Source organism: Hordeum vulgare, chromosome 2H (genome assembly GCF_904849725.1).
Source record: "Hordeum vulgare subsp. vulgare chromosome 2H, MorexV3_pseudomolecules_assembly, whole genome shotgun sequence".
In the NCBI taxonomy this organism is placed as follows: Eukaryota; Viridiplantae; Streptophyta; class Magnoliopsida; order Poales; family Poaceae; genus Hordeum; species Hordeum vulgare.
In genome coordinates this window covers 470859150-470876539 of record NC_058519.1, presented here as the reverse complement: position 1 = coordinate 470876539, position 17390 = coordinate 470859150, and the positions used below count along the sequence as shown (strand labels likewise).

The following is a 17390-nucleotide window of genomic DNA, read 5'->3' as shown; positions in this document are numbered from 1 at the left end:
TTATCCACATCTCTTTTATTTTGCATATCGCAAAGCTCAATGAAGGTATTGAGATGGGATGCGGCATCTTCACTAGGAAGGCCAGAGAATTGCTCTTTCATAACAAGATTCAGCAAAGCTGCATTGATTTCATACGATTCCGCACTAGTGGCGGGAGCAATCAGAGTACTAATAAAATCATTATTATTAGTGCTCGAGAAGTCGCAAAGTTTGGTGTTTTCAGACATGATGTCTTCAACAAACAAACAAACAAGCACACAAGCAAGCAAGAAACCGGCAAGGGCAAGAGAAAACGGCAAAAGAGAAAGGCGAATGAAAACGGCAAATGTGAAGTGGGGGAGAGGAAAACGAGAGGCAACTCGCAACAAAAGTAAATGCAAGAGAAGAGTTTGTGAGACCTACTTGGATAGATCTTGACCTCTCCTCCCCGGCAACGGCGCCAGAAATACTTCTGATGTTTCAAAAGGGATCCCCGGCAATGGCGCAGGAATGCTTCTGATGTCCGTTATTCTGCTCCACAAAAGACCTTCAAGTGGCGCCAGGAATGGGCATGTTGACGACAACAGGGATCCTTCTGCATTGGTGTTTCCTCGAAGCGGAGAGGATGATGTAGCACAGCGGAGGTAAGTATTTCCCTCAGTTTGAGAACCAAGGTATCAATCCGACGGAGGAGTATCTCAATATCCTGCACAAACACAAAAGCTTGCACCCAACACTATGAAGGGGTTGTCAATCCCTTATAGATTGTTTGCCAAGTGAAAACTGAAAGCAACAAAGTAACAAAGCAAACTAAAAGCGGAGTTGTAAACGATGGAAGTGAATAGACCCAGGGGCCGTAGTGTTTACTAGTGGCTTCTCTCATGAAAGCAAGTAGACGGTGGGTGAACAAATTACTGTCGAGCAATTGATAGAACTGTGTAGAGTCGTGACGATATCTATGCAATGATTATTTCTATAGGCATCACGTCCGAAACAAGTAGACCGATACTTTCTGCATCTACTACTATTACTCCATACGTCGACCGCTATCAAGCATGCATCTAGTGTATTAAGTTCGTAAGAACAGAGTAACGCCTTAAGCAAGATGACATGATGTAGAGGGATAATCTCAAACCAATGATAAAAACCCCATCTTTTTACCCTTGATGGCAACTGCTTGATGTGTGCCTTGCTGCCCGTACTGTCACTCGAAAAGGTCACCACATGGCAGAACCCAAAACCAAGCACTTCTCCCATTGCAAGAATCATATATCTAGTTGGCCAAACAAAACCCAAGACTCAGAGAGACTTACAAGGATATCAAATCATGCATATAAGACATCAGCAAAGACTCAAATATATATCATAGATAATCTGATCACAAGTCCACAATTCATCGGATCTCGACAAACACACTGCGAAAGAAGATTACATCGGATAGATCTCCATGAAGATCATCGAGAACTTTGTATTGAAGATCAGAGAGAGAGAAGAAGCCATCTAGCTACTAACTACGGACCCGTAGGTCTGAAGTGAACTACTCACGATTCATTGGAGGGGCGATGATGATGATGAAGAAGCCCTCCAACTCCAAAGTCCCCTCCGGCAGGGCGCCGGGAAGGGTCTCCAGATGAGATCTCGCGGAAATGGAAGCTTGCGGCAGCGGAAAAGTATTTTCGAGGCTCCCCTGATTTTTTGCGGAATATTTGGGAATTTATAGGCCAAAGACCTAGGTCAGGGGGCGGCCAGGGAGGCCACAAGCCTGCCCACCGCCGCCTCCCCCTGGTGGCGGAGTGGGGGCTTGTGGGCTCCCTGGAGCCCACCTGGCTTGGCCCAAAAGCCCCGTGGACTTCTTCCGTTCGGGAAAAAATCTTTTCGGGGTTTTTCTTCCGTTTGGACTTCGTTCCAAAATCAGATCTGAAAAGAGTCAAAAACACGGAAAAAACAGGAACTGGCACTTGGCACTGAATTAATAAGTTAGTCCCAAAAAGATATAAAAAGGTACATAAAACATACAAAGAAGGCAAGATAACAGCGTGAAACCATCAAAAAATATAGATACGTTTGAGACGTATCAGTCTACAACTTGCAAGATAGGATCAAGAACACATATATATTCATGAAAACATAATAGGTTTAGATCTGAAATCATGGCACTCGGGTCCTAGTGACAAGCATTAAGAATAGCAAAGTCATAGCAACATCAATTTGGGAACATAGTGGATACTAGGGATCAAACCCTTATAAAACTAACTCGGTTACATGATACGTCTCATCACACCCATCACCGTCCAGCAAGCCTATGATGGAATTACTCATGAACGGCTGAGAGCATCATGAAATTGGTGATGAAGGATGGTTGATGATGAATACGGCGTCGATTTCCCTTCTCCGAAGCCCAAATCAGACTCCAGATCTGCCCTCTCGAGGAAGAACAGGAGGTGGTGGCAGCTCCGTATCGTAAAACGCGATGAACTCTTCTCCTCTATTTTTTTCTCCCTGAATAGGAATATATAGAAGTGGAAACGAGGTCTGAGGAGCCACAGCGGCCTCACAAGCAAGGGGGCGGGCGCCCTGCAGGCTTCTGCCCTGGTGATGGCCCCTCTCCGGTTGATTCTTTCTCCAATATTTTTTATTAATTCCAAAAGTATTCTCCGTAAATTTTCAGGTCAATCCGAGAACTTTTATTTCTGCACAAAAATAAGATCAAGGAAATTCTGCTGAAAACAGGGTAAGTCCGGGTTAGTTCCATTCAAATCATGCAAATTAGAGTCCAAAACAAGGGCAAAAGAGTTTGGAAAAGTCGTTGGAGACGTATCAGATCTCAACTTGTCAAAATCTGATAGGAAAAACTCCATCCCACAAGCAAAGCACGAAGTAACACTTGAATGCCATTGGTGTAAACGATGTTGTGCAAACTAGATTATTCACTCTAGTGCAAGTGACAGTATGTTGCAAATATGCTCAAGAGGCAATAATAATTGCATTATTTATTTCCATGTTTATAATTAAGAGGTTATATTCTATGATATAACTGCTATGTTTTTGAACACATGATTTAGAACAAAACTCATAAGCACGTAGAGAATGATAAATGATAAAACTTGATTCCTAGTATAGACTCTAGGACTAGCTCAAGTTTTGTAGGATGATCACGTTTTCCTTATCATGGGCATTTGATTAAGTGTAATGAGGATGCCAAACAACTTTTAGAGTATGATGTTAGTAGAATGATCGTATTGAGTTAACCCAACTTGTTTGTTATACTTTGAGATTTTATTGTCACAAGTCTATGAGCAATAACACCAAGAGTTAGTGTATGCTTTAGTTCCATAGTCCATGAGATTATAGTAGTCACTTCATACGAGATGATAAACTTTGGGGTTGGTCGAACGTCATCTGTACCACGATGATCATAATGACAACTTTTACGTTCATTGAGAATTGTGACAAAGGGCTAGAAAGCTCAAGAATGAGATTTGCTCCTCTGATGATGGAGTGATATTATTAGGGCCCTCTCGGTATGAAGATGTCCATCATCGCCTATCGAGACACATGTGACTATGTAAAAAGGATGTCGGAACATGACGACGAGAAAGAAGAACAAAACTTGTAACGAGGAGACAACTATAATGAGCATGAGAATCGCTTCAATGGATACGGATATATCTCACATATGATAACCAAAGGTTCACTTACATATCATTACTGTAATCGTATGGGTCAATATGGATATCCATGGTTACGCTATCGATCGTTGAACGAAAGACAGTTTCATCATATCTATATTTTACCGAACCTACAGGGGCACGTGCTTAAGGAATTTCAATCTACTCTGTATTAGTGGAGATAGGAATATGGGAAAATATTCTCGGAATAGTTCCAGGAATAAAAGAAAGGGTTTTGAGTGAAACCTGAAGTGTTTTGGGGTTACACGAAAAGTTTCTGGGTGTAGCGAGAAATGATATATATGTGGAAATTGTTTCCGTGACCTAATATAAATAATATGGGCACTTAGATAATCACCTAGGAGTCCCTATAATTTATTTAGATTCAGTGGACTAAGATAAATATCAATTGGCATATTAGTGGAGAGATAATGGGACTTAAAGGCCTATGTAGGGACGACACCCCCTTTTAGTTTGTTCGACAAGCCAAGGTGGCGCACGGGAGTTGGAGGAGGGGATTCCTCCTTAGACACCCCCAAGGGGGTATTCCCCTCCTGCAAGTCGGCCTAACCCCTTCCTCCACCTGTATATATGTGAGGGTCCGCCCTCTTTAAGACACACAAGTCCTCCCTTGATCCCACACTCCCCCTCTCTCTAGTTCTAGTTTTCGATCTAGACTCGATCTAGACTTGAACTTGTTATAGTTTTCTATAATCCTCATAATAGAGAAGCCTCATGAGGTTCTCTTCTCCCTCCTTTAATTCAACGGGGTGATTAGCTCTGGTCGACGAGGCGTTGTAGGATTGGAAAGTTGTATGCCCTCAATCCATAGAGAGGTCGTGCTTTAGGTCTTTGGTTCGACGGAACGTTCCTGAAGAGTTCAAGGGAATGTTTGGGAGCGGTTTGAGGGACTTCATCAATGATCTACCTCTAATGCATCTTCATGTTGTTCCTGGGATCATGATCATATTGTGATTTTTTTTATTTTCTACCACGTTTCCCAACAAAATGAAATCAAAAAACAAGAGAAAACTAGATACCACATATCATTCCAATCACAAAATGAATACACATGAAGATAAAAATAATAATTAAAAGCATCAACTATCAATACTAATACCAATAAAATAACTTATATCAGCTAGGATAACTAGACAAACTGAAATAAACAATCACTAATATATCACAAACGATAGTATAACTAAGATATTCATTCCAATCACAAAATGAATACACATGAAGATAAAAATAATAATTAAAAGCATCAACTATCAATACTAATACCAATAAAATAACTTATATCAGCTAGGATAACTAGACAAACTGAAATAAACAATCACTAATATATCACAAACAATAGTATAACTAAGCATCAAATCCACACCTCCAAGAACTATTCTGAATTTTCAGAGAATATAACCTAAAAACATAATAATCAAACACCACACCTCAAAACCGTGGAACAGTCAAGACCTCATAACAAATAATATACATGAAAACATGGGAGGGGTGAAGGAGAAGCGACAAAAAGGGAAGTGAAAAACAAAAAATACAAGAGAAAATATGAATCCTATCAAGGAGATGCGGTGGGGAGGAGACTACCATCAAGAGAGCACAACAACCGAAGAGGAGAGAAAATGAAGAGACAAGTGGGTGGATGAGAGGAGACGCGGGGATAAGAAAACGCCAGTCGAGAGGGCAAATGATAAAAGGGTTTCTCTAAACTGGACTCGACAAGAGAAAACATATCAACAACAAAAAGTAACTAATACAAAATAGCAACACATCAAATGTGAATCTTAGCACAGAATTGGGCATCCAACAAATTGTGTGACGCGACAACAAAATTCACGCGCTCAAAATAACAAAACCAAAATTGTTTATAATCAATATTATCGTACTATTTGCCAAAAAAGCTCTTGAAAAATAATCATAATGACACCTTTTCTTTCCCTGCAATACACAAATTCATTCATCTCAGCGCATGAAGTTTTAGAGCATCTATAGTCGCACACACCAGATTTCGTCCCTTAAATGCCCGTGGACGCACCGGTGTGACTGGATACATCTCATTTTTTCTGTTATGCATCTGCGTACATCATATTTTATCCCCTAGAGCCATACAAAGCCTGCAAAAAGAGCATCAAATAAACAACACAAATCTCACTAGCCTAAACTACGTTTTGGCGTTGCCGAAGATGTCCACGATCTCCATCTAGGCACTGGGTATACGGGCACATAGGAGGGCTCCACCTCCTCATCTAGATAGGAAAGCATCTTGTCGATGTCCTCTTCTTGATACGACTAGAGGATACGACGGTTGTCCTCCGCCTCCGACTGGAAGGCATCGAGGATTGCCTGCTACTCTGCCCGTAGATCCACGTCCCCCATGTCGTCCTCCTATGCTGCCTCCTCGAACTCCTCTACTGAATCCATTGTGCCCGATGATAGCCTCGCAACGGTTCGAGCTTCATGCCTTCCCCAAATCTGCTCAAGGGGGCGCAACTGGCACTCAAGCGTTAGATAAGGGTATCTCCTGACCTGTCGGTGTGGTGGCTTGGCTACTTGATTGTGGTGGTGATACGTCTCTAATGTATCTATATTGTTTGTTTGTTCCATGCTGTTATATTATCATTCTTGGATGTTTTACAATCATTTTACTACAACTTTATAATATTTTTTGGGACTAACCTACTAATGGTTGCAAAATTGCATTTGATTTGTAGGTATAAATTGGATATTGTCGAAAAAACACAAAAGGAGCCTTGTTGGAGGAGGACTCTCACTCTCCAGAAATCTGTCCACAAACAATTTTTAGAGATCGTCAGTTTGACCCCCGACGACGGCGTTAAATGGAAAAAACTAAAACTAGGAAAGTGTGGGGACTTTTATGGAAATGATTCTGGACTACAACTTCGTCCAAAACGGAATGCGTATACGATATGGAGACCCGTTTTACTGAAGGAAAATATCTGATTATGGGATCACGAGAATTGTTGATGTGATTGAGTCTAGCTCTTAACATATCTGATATATTCTGCCAAGCCACGTCTTTGGAGACTCATGAGGGCTGTGAGGAGCCCCTAGTAAGGTTCTAGAGGTGCGTGAGAGCCATTGAATCAAGGGTCCATCCATCAGCGGGCCATACAGCACCACAGAGGCACATATAAGGAGAGAAAAACCCTAATTGTGGGAGAGCCACCAAGAGCCACGAATTTGCCTCTCCCTTGGCAGCCACCAAGAAGGGGAGAGGCTCTCCATTGCAGCACCAAGACGAAGGAAGAAGGAGGGGCAAGGGGCCACCGCCTGTTGCCACCACCGCCGCCCGTCGCCGGTGTCGTGGCCGCCATCGCCTCCATCTCTTCGAGGCAACACCTCTCCATAAACAAATCTCTCTTTCACACCATGATAATGTGTGAGTAATCCTCCTCGGGGCTGAGGGTATGTACTAGTAGCTATGTGTTCAATCTCTCTCTCTCGTGTTCTTGAGATGGCACGATCTTGATGTATCGCGAGCTTTATTAATATAGATGAATCATATGGAGTTTTCTCCTCTCTATCTTCTTGTGATGAATTGAATTTTCCCTTTGAAGTTTTCTTATCAGACTGAGTCTTCAAGGATTTGAGAACACTTGATGTATGCCTTGCGATGGGATATATGTGGTGACAATGGGATGTTCTATCGATCCATTTGATGTATGTTTTGGTGATCAACTTGCAGGTTCCATGACATTGGGAATCTATGCATAGGGGTTGGCACATGTTTTTTTCTTGACTTTCCGGTAGAAACTTTGGGGCACTCTCTGAAGTTCTTTGTGTTGGATAGAACATGATGAATCTGAAATTGTGTGATGCATATCGTATAGTCAAGCCCATGGGTACTTGTGGTGACATTACGGTTTTGGTTGCTGCATGTCTTAGGGTATTATTTTAGTACGAACTCTAGGGCTATTCTTGACACTTATAGGGATGGCTCATAAGATTGATCGAAAAAGATAACTTTGAGGTGGTTTCGTACCCTACAATAATTTCTTCGTTAGTTCTCCTCTATTTGTGACTTTGGAGTGAACTCTTTGTCTCACAAGAGGTATTTACATATGATTCAACTATGTTAGTATTGTCGAGAGAACTTGCACTAGTGAAAGTATGAAACCTAGGTCTTGTTTCCAAGCATTTATACAACGTTTTGCTCGTTGTTTACTATTTTTACCTTGCTGTTTTTATATTTGCAGATTACAAAAACCTATATCTACCATCCATATTACACTTGTATCACCATCTCTTCGCCGAACTAGTGCACCTATAAAATTTACCATTGTATTGGGTGTGTTGGGCACACAAGAGACTCTTTGTTATTTGATTGCAGGGTTGCTTGAGAGACCATCTTCATCCTACGCCTCCCACGGATTAATAAACCTTAGGTCATCCACTTGAGGGAAACTTGCTATTGTCCTACAAAACTGTGCGCTTGGAGGCCCAAGACGAGTCTACAAGAAGAAGGTTGTGTAGTAGACATCAATGGTGGGCGGTGAGCAGCCGATGATTGAAATGTGAAGGTGGACGGTAATTGGAAAAGAGCGGTAGTGGACAGGAGGGGAGGAAATGTGGACGGGTAGAGTTTCAATGATGGCGCCCATCTTAAATAGTCGGAATAGGGGCTTTGCGTGACGCGTCGGAGTGTCGACACGCGGCGCTATCGGTCCATCACAAGAGACGAGCTTCGGACCACCGAGTTTTGGTGTGTTTTCTTGGGGAACCCGCACGTTAGTCCAACGCGAGAGTCGTGCCCGACCCTTCCTATATCCATTGTTGGGTTTAATCCCACACTGGTTGTGGGAGGAGACATGATACAACTTATAAGGGCGGGGGTGTCCCCTCCTAATAGGCTAGTCTTTGGGGGAGAGGGACCAACACTAGAAGGATTATGCTAATACACGATGCTATTTTTTCGTCGCTACATCGTCATCGTTTTTAATTTACGACGATCTCACGACGAAAAACCAAACGTCGAAAACGGAGCGTCACAAATGAACAACAACGACGTTTTGATCAAAATTGTCGTAACTTTTATGACGATTCCTTGATTGTCGTAACCTTTACGTCGATCATATATCGTCGTTGGCAATCAAACACAGTCCTACGTGGCAGTCCTACGTGGCAAAATTACGAAGACATCAAAACGTCATGGTTGAAATTAGCCCAACCCATTTCAATTGATCACATGGGCTAGTTTTATTTTTTGGGGCTTTTTCTTATTGGGATTCTTTTTGGGCCTTAGCCTATTTACAACCACTTCTAGTATTTTTTCGAATTTTTTTATATCATTATAATTTGGGCCTTGACCTTTTAGTGCCCAAATACATTTGGTCCAGTTTCAGTTTTGCCCCTTTTTCATTTTTGAATTCAGCAACTTTTTGTTCCAGAATTTGGATTCATTTCTATTTGTTCGGCCTTTTCAACCCAATTATTTATCCAGTATTAAATCCAACACTATTTCATATTCAAATCAAGAAAACTCCAAGTCGAATTAAAATCATCCATCATATAACATCACAAAATACATATCCCAGGTTTACATAACACAATAAATCATCTCATGAATACATTTCCTTACACAGGAATATAGCAAGAACGAACAAATTACACAATAGAACAATGGCACATCTGCTACTGCCCCAACAGTACAGTGGACTTCATTCCGCTCTCCTATGAGGCATGCTCGAGATGCCACAACTTGTCAACCTACAAGAACATTACACTGCACATGAATCAATCAAAAGGAAACAAATATGAAAAAAATATTAGAAATAGAAAGATTTGTGTTCATCCTGAAGATGATGGATGATGTTAAAAATCCCGAGATATAAATTCTGGAGTATAATTAGTCCAACCTAAACAGGTCACAGAAACTGAAAATTAATTGTTCCAGGAAATTCTGGACAAAGGAAATGCAGACAAGCAAACTCAATATCTTTATGATATTTTCGCTTTACTAGAGGAATTTAAGCACTGACACAAGAAGGAGTCAATGACACAATAATTAGCACACATGTAAGATAATACAAAACAAGCTACTCCACATTACTGTGATAACCAAGTGCAAACCAGGGTCTAAGAATATTAGCCCAAAAAATCCTTTCAGCAACATACATCACTAAATTACGCTATTAATAAGTGCACCAGACACTCTAATTTATTACCTTCAGAAGTTTTAGATCGAATCAAATGAAAACATGAAAAAGGGACTCCCAAAGAGCATTATTGATTTAGATAGAGCTTGATGCTGAGTTGATTTCTGGTGTCAACTGGGGTAATTCTTTACCCAGATTGGAGAAAGGAAACCTAACTAGCACTCAAAATATTAACAAGAAGACAATAGTAAAACATAAAAGATGGATCACATTTCTGGCTTGGAATCCTCATGGGATTACATTTGCGCATTGTATAGTCATAGTCGATAACTTGGGGAAAGTATCCTCAGGTCCATATAATCCAAGGAAAAAAGCAATTGATCATCACAGTAAGTGCAGAAACGTGGTATGGATATGATATCATCACTTCTCACAACAAACAAAAAATGGTGTAGGAGTTTCTATTTATTTAAGACAAGACAACTATACAACATCCATGACAGAATGTGTTGCTTACTAGACATTCAGAATAAGTAGGAGGAAATTATCATCAAATAGATCACAAATTGTTTGTCTTAATTAAAAAAGAATCATATTTGAAAACAAAAAAATAACAAATAAACGAATTAATGCTCTCTCGGACAAATGCCTCGATTGTCAACATGGTTTAATAGAATGGATTACATCAGACTCGTCATCTGTTTTCATCATCACAAAGAGAACCAACTGAAAAATTAAGAGTGGGTAGAGATACAAAAACATGACTTCGGATGCCGAATATGCATAGTTTAATAATATACTCTATCATGAGACACCTAATAAGTGTTGATCATCACTGATGAATCAACCACAGAAACCAGCTGCAGAAAGAACAATATAGTTGATAGGTGTAAACGGGGGTATAGTAACAGGAAGCTCCTTGTATGAGAGCAGCCAAGTGTCGCAAGAACACGTTTCCTTCTCGATGTCTGCCAATCTAACGAGAAACAAGGCCATGAAAGCAGACCAAGCATCAGATACCTCATGGCATCCCAAATACCACTATCCAAACAAAATTCAGTTCAGTGCTAAGATATGTATGGACAAGTTGAATGCTAAAACCATCTCAAAGTATGGTTCGTGTTAGAATCTTAACCCAAAGTATCTCTAGGCAACGTACAACGCTGAATTACGCTACCAAGAAGCGCACCCCAGTACTCAACCTTAAAGCTGATAAAAACTTAGCAGAGTATACCTAAAGATGAAGGGGAACACTCAGCGTGTCAAAAAAGAAGGCAACATGAAATACTATAGTAATTATTATTGGACATGATATAGTAAGGTACTCTCAATGGTTATTGACTGTTGTCGGTTTTCACTAAGCATAAGTGCATAATATGGAAACAATATAAGAGAAAACATACACCCTCGGATATTAAGCTATTCCAAGTATGTGAGGTATACAACTTATAGGAGCTTACATGACATTTGAACCGATAGTCCCAACGCCCAGAGCCTCGCTCACAGACCATCACATTTTGATTTCCAGCAAGTCTAATTTTCTCCGCAAAGTTGGCCATAACCTGTTAAGGTACAGCCAATACAGGATCACGTCAAGAAATGTGCAACTTAACTAGATGTTGGGCGCAACATTTTTCATTGAAAAAATATCTAGTTAAGTAGCACAAGCATGTCATTGGTTGATTTGGATGCAGAAAGCTCCGTCTTGAACAATGGCTAGCCAAACTTCGGACGAGAAATCACAGTTTAGAACTGTGACAGACTAAACTAGAACTGATAGTTTGTTTTACAGTTAATTAGACATCATGTTGGTTTCTAATGTTGGATTAATAAAGAGTAGAATAAAAGGTCCAAACAAGCGCAATTAGCTTCAACCACGGTGCAAACGATTTTCCACAAGCGTTCTTCACAATTTCATCATCGTCGGAAACTACAAGATGACCCTCTGAATCGACTGCCCAGTACAATGGGACGCCACCATCAGCATCCTGTAAGAAAATGGACAGCCTATATAAGTTAATTTCCATATACTACGGAGTAATTAGTGAACATGACATAATTTTGTATGTCTGTCAGACTGTCTCACTCACATTGATCTGAAATGCGGAAATGCAGAATGCTAGACGGGCAACATGAAGATTAGTTCGAATAACAAAGGGAATTGGTAGAATTCGATCTGAAGTCGATGTTGATACTATTGAGCATTCATCTTATACTGAAGTAGTATGAACTACCATCCTATGTTATCTGAATGCATATTGGGCCGGAGATGTCAAGACGAGATAAGATGAAGGTCGGGACATACTTCGAGTATGTACTAACAGTCACATGCTGAACATTGTATCACGGAAGCCCAAAGTGCACTAAGGAAAAAATATGGACCAAAGAGGGTCAGGCATTTAAAAATTTAACACAACAACTGAAACCAACTCTGAATAAAGATCCTCACTAGCAACGACACGCAAGGTAAGTGAAGTGACACTACATAAGAAATGGCATTTCAAAATCTTCGAACAGAAAAAAGCATTGTACTGCGATAACTGAGGTGAGAAGTTCAAAGTAACAACAGAATTTCAATCTTAAAGTTGATTATCGTGGTCCTATTTCGCGTCGTCGAGACTTACTAGACCTCGCACGTTGTTGAACTGAATCCGGAATATACATCACATGTTGGCAAAATGAAAATCCAAACATTCACTTACAGCAGCCATGAAGACCGAGCTAGTGCTCCGTCCTGAACGCTTGTTGAAGGCGGGGTGGACGACCTTGTGGTGGCGCTTCGAGTCGTCGCCGTCGGCGAGCACCAGCCCCTTGCTGAGCAGGCGGGCGATGTGCGGGTTCCAGATGTTCTTGGGGTACATCCCACTGCGGTTGGGGAGCACCTGCTTCACCACATTCACGTCCGCCACGCACAGGCTCGGCCTGGCACCGAACCAGTACGGGAACGTGCGACCTGCAACAGACCAGAACATAAGAGCAAGAACTAGACGGCCATGGATTGGAACTTAAAAGGAATTGCGGTCTGTCTGAGGTTCTCGTACCGTGGACGGGGATCCATTTGCGGAAGTGCGGCTGGACCATGGGGACGAAGTCGTGGTCACCGATGTCCAGCGCGGCGCCGATGGTGTCGTCGCGGAGCCGCTTGATCTCACCGAGGTTGTCGGCGAAGAAGCTGTAGCCCGGCGCCCCGGCCCGCCCACGCCCTGCGTGCGGAGCTGCCGGGTGATGGCGTGCGGCCTCCACACGAGGTACACCAGCGCGTTGAACACCCACGAGGCCAGCACCGCCGCCACAGCCGCCGCCACCATCCAGACGGGATCGGATAGATGTGATGGATCCGTGGTGATGGGAAGGAGCCGAGGGCAGGGCGGAATGGTGCGGCCAGAGGTGGTGGCGCGGTGCGGAAGGTAGCGGCCAGAGCTGGTGGTGGTGGGGAGGGAAGGAAGGAGTGCTCGATCGAATCTAGAGAGGCGGCTCGATCGCATCTGGAGAGTGAGAAAGGGTGGGTGGGTGGTTAGGGTTTTAGTTTTTCAAAGACGGGCTCCACCGTTGGATATGTGCTGGTGGATGGCTCAGATCGCATTCAATTGGATGATCCGCGTGAAGGCAGTTTCTCATCTCTCATTGGCCGGCTCAGAACTCGATTTTTTTTACCCAAATCTTTAGAAAAAATTACAGAAAATATCAATTATTTGTTGCCCAATTGGACTACATCATTTTTTCCAAATATTATACCACTTGAGTATCAAGATGTTTTCGTGGCTAGCTAGCTTAGAGGCACAGTGGCCAGACAAACATATAGCAGGAGCGCGGCCAAAAGCGACGACGCTTCGACCGAGAAGAAGCAACCCGCTGGCCCAGCGGCGGATCACGGCATCCGCCCACGTCCGAACAAAGACAAGAGCCAGACTAAAAAATCCAATAGAAGCGTCTGCGTTCCTGGATGCCCAGATCCGGCACTGCGAGGCCAGATCTCGTGTCGGGCCGCCCGGCGGTGCGCGCACAGCAAGATCCACGAAGCTACTTACAAGAGAGAGAGAGGTACATGGACCCACGAGTGACATGGCAACATAGTTAGGACATGTTACGACGTTTTTATAACCGTCGTAAAAGTTATGACGATCTCATCTTATGCGGTTACGACGTTTTTGACTCACATCGTTGTAATTTATATGTAGATTTGATCCCCTCAAACGGTTTACGGCGATCTCGGATGAAATCGTCATAGATTTATGACGAATTCATCAACGACATCTTAAAAAACGTCATGTATGAGCATATTTCTTGTAGTGCAAGGCCTTTTATAAGTTGGCGTTGCTCCCCAGTTGGGCCTGGTTGTCGCATGTGGGTTGAACATGCTAGTGTTAGCGGACTTGGAATTGTGTAACAATTGGTTTCATAGACGAGGTGCCCGTAATAAATCTCAATGGACTCACGGGTGATCAGTCATAGTTGATGGCTGTAAACGCTAGTGTTAATGGGGCCATGGTGAACGATTTGTGAGGGGGGTTATTGGGTTTAGCCCCACATCGGTTGTGGGAGGATACATGACATGACTTATAAGGGCGGGGGTGTCCCCTCCTCATAGGCTACTCTTTTTGAAGGGGGAGGGCCCAATGCCTCCTATAAGTTAGTGTTGCTCTTTGGTTGGGCCTGGTTGTCGCATGTGGGTCAAAAATGTTGGTGTTAGCACACTCACAATTGCATAACAATTGATGACCCGAGATGACAACAAGCAATGGTGAAATTCTTTCAAGTTTGAGACACGCAGTTTAGACTAGAGTTATGTGGAAATGAATTGCACTCGAGTGTACTCAGGTCATGAAAATAAGGGACTACAACTTGAAGGTGGAGTCACATGGAGTTTTGGAGTAGTAGTGGTGTTCATGGATAAGCTCAAGTCTAATGTACATGAAAATTTGACGCATGAACAAATTCAACGTGGAGTTTGTTTGAATTGTGTCGAATACAATGTACTTGGTAGGTTACAGTTGGACCTGTACTAGTATTGTGTTTAGGCAGGTCACAACGCAAGGTGGAGTATTGTTACGCAATTCCAAGTCCGCTAACACCAGTGTTTTCGACCCACAGGCGACTGTTGGGGAACGTCATGGGGGAAACACAAAATTTCCTACGCGCACACAATATCTATCCATGGTGGTGACCATCTACGAGAGGGGGGGGGGGGGTACATCTACATACCCTTGTAGATCGCTAAGCGGAAGCGTATATAACGCGGTTGATATAGTGGAACATCTTTGTGATCCAAATCACATTCCGTCCCGCGATCTCACCACGATCCGTCCCGTGATCCCATCACGATCTAGTGCCGAACAAACGACACCTCCACGTTCAGCGCACATACAGCTCGATGACGATTTCTGCCTTCTTGATCCATCAAGATGGGCGGAGAGGTAGATGAGTTCTCCAGCATGGCGGCGTAGTGGTGGTGGTGGTGAACTAATTCAACACGGCTTCGCCAAGCTATGTCGGACTAATCTAGACGAGGGAGACGATCTATGGAGGAGAGGGCAGCACGTGGCTATTTTCTAGTATCGTTTGCCCTGAAAACCTCCACTATATATATGAGGAATAGAAGGGAGGGCTGCCTTGCCTCCTCCTCCAAGAGGAGAGGTTCGGCCGAAGCTAGGGAGGAGAGTCCTCCAATTCGGTTTGGTGGAGGACTCCCTTCCTAGTTGGTCTCCTCCTTCCCTTTTTCCCTTTTTTCCTTTTTGCACTTTGGTTAAAATAGGCTTTTTGGGCTAGCCACACCAGCCCGCTAGGGGCTGGTGCGCCACCTTTAGGCCTACTAGGTCCTCTCCCGGGTGGGTGGCCTCTCCCGGTAAAACCCCGGAACCCATTCGTCACTCCCGGTAGTTTACCGATAATGCTCGAAATCTTTCCATAAGCCAAATGCAACTTTCCTATGTATCAACCTTTACCATCGGACCATTCCACAGCTCCTCATGACGTCCGGGATCTCATCCGGGACTCTGAACAACTTCCGATCACCAATACACATACTCAATAATACTGAAACGTCACTGAACCTAAGTGTGCAAACCGTGCGGGTTCGAGAACTATGTAAACATGAACGAGACATTCTTCGGTCAATAACCAATAGCGGGACCTGGATGCCCATATTGGCTCCTACATATTCTACGAAGATCTTTATCGGTTGAACCTCTATGTCAAGGATTCAGTTAATCCCGTATGTTGTTCCCTTTGTCCATCGGTATGTTACTTGCCCAAGATTTGATCGTCGGTATCTCCATACCTAGTTCAATATCGTTACCAGCAAGTCTCTTTACTCGTTCCGTAATACAAGATCCCATGACTTACTCCTTAGTCACATTGCTTGCAAGGCTTGTTGTGATGTTGTATTGCCGAGTGGGCCCCGAGATACCTTTCCATCATACGGAGTGACAAATCCCAGCCTTGAGCCATGCCAACCCAACAGACACCTTCGGAGATACCTATAGAGCACCTTTATAGTCACTCGGCTACGTTGCAACATTTGATACACACAAGGTACACATCTGGTGCCCGGGAGTTGCATGATCTTACGGTCATAAGAACAGATACTTTGAAATGCAGAAAACAATAGCAATAAACTTATGCTACGTTCATAGTTTGGGTCTTGTCCATCACATCATTCTCCTAATGATGTGATCTCGTTATCAAACGACATCTCATGTCTATGACAAGGAAACCTTGACCATCTCGGACAGTATGTTGTCTATGTATCCATACATGTATTTGAGTTTTCCAATCAATGCAATTCTAACATGCATAAAAATTGATCATCATGAATAAGGAAATATAATAATAATTAATTTATTATTGCCTCTAGGGCATATTTTCAACGGCGACAATCAGGCCCAACCGAAAAGCAACACTAACTTATAAGAGATCTTGGACCTCTTACTAACCTGTTAGGAGGAAACAACCCCGTCCATATAAGTCGTGTTGTGTCTCTTTCCATAACTGATGTGGCACTAAATTCAACATTCATTTTTAAAATGAACTGCATAAAAAAGGAACAGCTTAGTCCGAATGTTTGAGACCTGTTATAGGCGCTCGTCTGGATCAGGTTATTTTATTGACAGGAAAGTGACCGGGTCGCCCGCCGAGTATTTTTTGTGTTTGAAGCTCCCAAATGTAGATGCTCTTACACTTTTATTACTAGGATTTTGGGTCGCGGAATGCCGTCGTTTACAGATAATCAACTTGCTCCGCGCTCAAGAAATAAAAGGGAAAGGAAAGGCAGACAAGCTAGCGCTGACGCCGTGGTACACTGTTCTTCACGTAGAAATGTACTAGTGCCCGTACCGCTGTCTACTGTCTACTAGGCTCTTATTCTGTCATATTCATCACTCGTCAATGATGCTAGACGAGTAGCACGTCAATTCATATATCTTTGTACGATCAAAGTGCGCCCGGTGCAACCGCGTCCGTGCCGATCGAATTCACGCAGGGCACTGTCGCACCTGCTTGCCTTGCCGTGCCGATCGAGCACTGTTCGGACGTCACGAGACGAAAGGGACGCAACGTAGCTGCAGTGGCGTCCTACTCGCGTAGTACGAACTTAAAACTGTATCCCCTTCCACAG

General features: G+C 43.0%; 3 non-coding genes across 3 annotated transcripts; all 3 read right to left on the bottom strand.

Annotated features, from left to right (window-relative positions):
- Positions 1-10039: 10039 nt before the first annotated feature.
- On the bottom strand, positions 10040-10134 carry LOC123433702. Its single transcript, XR_006625030.1, has one exon. It is a non-coding gene; the product is annotated as a small nucleolar RNA Z103 (small nucleolar RNA).
- Positions 10135-10410: 276 nt separating this feature from the next.
- LOC123433857 lies at positions 10411-10497 on the bottom strand. Its single transcript, XR_006625158.1, has one exon. It is a non-coding gene; the product is annotated as a small nucleolar RNA SNOR75 (small nucleolar RNA).
- Positions 10498-10663: 166 nt separating this feature from the next.
- On the bottom strand, positions 10664-10810 carry LOC123433817. Its single transcript, XR_006625123.1, has one exon. It is a non-coding gene; the product is annotated as a small nucleolar RNA F1/F2/snoR5a (small nucleolar RNA).
- Positions 10811-17390: the final 6580 nt, after the last annotated feature.